The sequence below is a fragment of the Sarcophilus harrisii genome, chromosome 1 (genome assembly GCF_902635505.1).
Source record: "Sarcophilus harrisii chromosome 1, mSarHar1.11, whole genome shotgun sequence".
Taxonomy (NCBI): domain Eukaryota; kingdom Metazoa; phylum Chordata; class Mammalia; order Dasyuromorphia; family Dasyuridae; genus Sarcophilus; species Sarcophilus harrisii.
The window spans coordinates 34,904,615-34,908,141 of NC_045426.1; the positions used below are offsets into that span (position 1 = coordinate 34,904,615).

At 39.6% G+C, this 3,527-nt stretch overlaps 1 non-coding gene across 1 annotated transcript; it reads right to left on the minus strand.

Moving 5' to 3' along the window:
- Positions 1–3,084: 3,084 nt before the first annotated feature.
- Positions 3,085–3,188, minus strand: LOC111719433. Its single transcript, XR_002769582.1, has one exon. It is a non-coding gene; the product is annotated as a U6 spliceosomal RNA (small nuclear RNA).
- Positions 3,189–3,527: the final 339 nt, after the last annotated feature.

Below are 3,527 nucleotides of genomic sequence, written 5' to 3' on the forward strand. Positions count from 1 at the left end.
CTAGCTGGGTGATTCTGGGCAAGACTGTTTAACTCAGTTCCTTCATCTGTAAAATGAGTTGTAGTAGTAAGTGACAAACCTGTCTAGTGTCTGTCAAGAAAGCTCCAAATAGAGTCACAGATAATAAGGCACAAATGAAACAAATGAACAACAAAAATTTCTGACTTGAACGTGTTTGCCCTCTGCTCTCAGGAGCTCCCCATATCATTGCCAAACAGTCCACTGTGGCTCAGAACTTGTGAGTTCCAAAGTTTCAACAGCTTCAGCCTCACAGGTAGCAGGAACTCCAGGTGCGCCCCACACCAGCAACAAACCCTCTTATCAAGGAACTTCTAGTTTATTAGGGTGGAATGAGGTACACCCTATAGTATAATAACATAAATTATAATGACATAATAAATGTCAAGTATATCGAGCAAAGTGCCATGAAAAATATGAGTGATGACATTTCCCTGGATTATAAACAGGCCAAAATCTGTCTTTGTTCAGTAGCTCCCAGTATCTAGGAAAGTGCTTTGCCCATAGTAGTTGTTACTTAGATAAACATTGAATTGATCAGGAGATAGATAACATTTGCAGTCAGGACTGAAGGAAGGGAAGGATCTTAAAAGTTGCTTCTAGCTCGGGGCCAGAGATTCTTGACCTTTCCCCCTCTCCCCCTAATTACATTTCAAAGTATATTTTGAAGAAAGGATCTTCCTTCCTCTGAACCCCTTCTTAGAATGTTCCTAAATGCATAAAAATAGAATTTATAGGATTACAAAGGAAATGATTGCATTGCAATTTGTGTGTGTGTGTGTGTGTGTGTGTGTGTGTGTTTATAGACCTACTCTGGATGAAGAACCCCTGCTTAGATCATTTAAGTCAATGGTCCTATTCTGCTACTGTTACACTCAGATTTTTAAGTCTTTTCCTATTTTATTCTGAACAAAGTTTAGCTCTCATCAGGCTGTTCTTGGTCTCTCTCCCTCCTCTCTCCCTCCTTATCTCCACCTCTGGGCTTCTCTGTCTTCCTTCAAGAACCAAAGAAAATCCTACCTTTTACAGGAAGCTATTACTTTCTTTTCATTCTCCCTCCGAGTGTGTCTATTTGAATGTCTGTGTCTCTCTTTCTCTGTCCTTCTGTCTCTGTTTCTGTTTCTGTCTGTCTCTCTTTCTCTCCCTGTGTCTATCTCTCTGTGTCTCTCTGTTTTTCTGTCTCTGTCTTTCTGTTTCTGTCTCTGTTTCTCTATCTGTGTCTGTCTGTCTCTCTCTGTCACTGTCTCGCTGTCTTTGTTTCTCTGTCTCTCCCTTCTCTGTCTCTGTCTGTCTTTGTCACTCTGTCTCTCTTCTCTCTTTCTCTTGCCTGTTTCTGTCTCTGTCTCTGTCTCTTTCTCTCTCTGTCTCTCTCTGTCTTACTCTGTCTTTGTCTCTCTGTCTCTCTCTTCTCAGTCTCTGTCTTTCTCTTTATCTCTCTGTCTCTCTTCTCTCTTTTTCTGTCTCTGGTTCTCTCGTTGTCTCTGTCTCTGTCTCTCTCTGTGTGTCTCTGTTTCTTTCTTTGTCTCTGTCTCTGTCTCTTCCTCTCTGTCTCTTTATCTTTTTCTGTCTCTCTCTTGTCAATTGTCAGAGGCCACATTTAAACTCAGGTCCTCCCAACTCCAAGGCCAATCCTCCATTTGTCTTCATTCTAATGGCTTTTCTCCTTGAATTATTTTTGATTTAGCCTCCATGTGCCTTGTTTGTTCATCTCCCTCCCTAGATTGTGAGGTCTTTGAGGGAAGGGACTGCCTTTTGCCTCTTTTTGTTTCCAGTATTCAGCACAGTGCCTGGAACTCTTTAATAATTCTTACTCTACTTACTGACTGCCTATTCTTCTTAATCCTCAATTCTAACAGGTCCCTCTCCTGTCACCCCCTGCCAGCCCCTCCACTACCCCCTCCCTTGCTGTCCTAATCCTAATCTCCTGCCAGACTTTTGATGCAATCACCCAATCTAGCAGCCCAGCCTGATTTAACTCCAATCCACACACAAGTCAAGACCTCTTCCTCAAGATGTCTGTGGTTTTTTTTGAGAATGAGGGATAACAGCAAACAACATGGTAACGACCTCTTCTTGAGGTTCTATAGTTCTGGATTCGCCATTAGACAGAGAAAGTAGAAAAAATGGGTTGTTCCACCAAGCACCCTCAGTCTAGCAGATCTGGAAGTCCTCCAGCCCTAATATTGTTCTTTCTTCAGCTATATTTCAGTTTCATTCAAAGCAAGCTCTACCAAAGAATATTTCTTATTTAGCCTAGTAATATATAGCCTAGTAATATATATTAATATATAAATTGGATTCAAGTTATATGCATTTTGTCTATACTTGTGGATGATTTATTTGCTTCCCCTTCCCCCAAAGAAATAATAATACAAATAGGTAACACGGAAAATTAAGATTTGCAAAGTTGGTTTTTTAAAAATATATTCTTTTTGATCCTCCCAAGTCATTGAGTGAGATGTTATTATATAACCATTTTACAGGTGGGGAAATTCAAACTCAGATAAGTCAAATGGCTTGCCTATTACTATATTTAATTTAAGTGTTTAAAATAGGATTTGAACTCAGATCTCTTTGGCTCCAATTACCACATGCTAACCAGGAGACTAAACTGCATTTTAAGAAGCAGTAGTCCTTGAGTAATAAGGGGTAAGGGGAGTATCTGGAACCTACACTTGCCAAATCCCAAGCATTGTGTTCCTGCCCTCCACTCTTTTACATTGTCTATTAATCAATCCACAAACATTTATTAAATACATATTAAATGTTGGGCATTCTGCTACTCTGGGGAGACGAGACCAAACAATATTTCATCTTCCAAAGTAGACAATAGGAATGGTGATCGCTGGGATGGAGGGAACAATGAGGCTAAGGGTCTCCTGGATTCTGAGGCAGGGACTCTGGGGAACCTGTGTTCTGAGATACTGACCATCCTTACTAAATGGTCTATCTATATATCTAGCTTTCTGTCTAACACCATCTCTTTTGGATTCTATTGATTTCCCTCTCTATCTCCATCCATCTATCACATATCTATCCATATTTCTCTCTATCATATATCCATCCATTTATCTATCTTTCTTCACAAATTTACACAGCATCCTTGCACAGAGGCCATGCTGATCTCACTGTATCATTCCAATTTTTTAGTACATCTGCTGCCGAAGCAAGCACCATTTATCTCTTTCTACTGTTTACTTATCATCTGTCTATCACCTATCTATTTATCTCCCTATCATACATCGATCCATCTATTAATTTATCTATTTTCCGTTCATTTATCTATTTTTGTATCATCCATCTATCAATCTCTCATCTATCCATCCATATAGCTTTCCAACACACATCTATCCATCCATTTATTTGACTCTATTTCTCCACATCTTTGAGTCAAGTCAGAACTGAACACATCCATTAGATTAGATTAAATCTGAGAATAGACAAATCAAGGTGCTTCTGTACCTCCTCAAAAATTGAGCAATCAGATTCCCAGTGAAAAGTACCAGGTG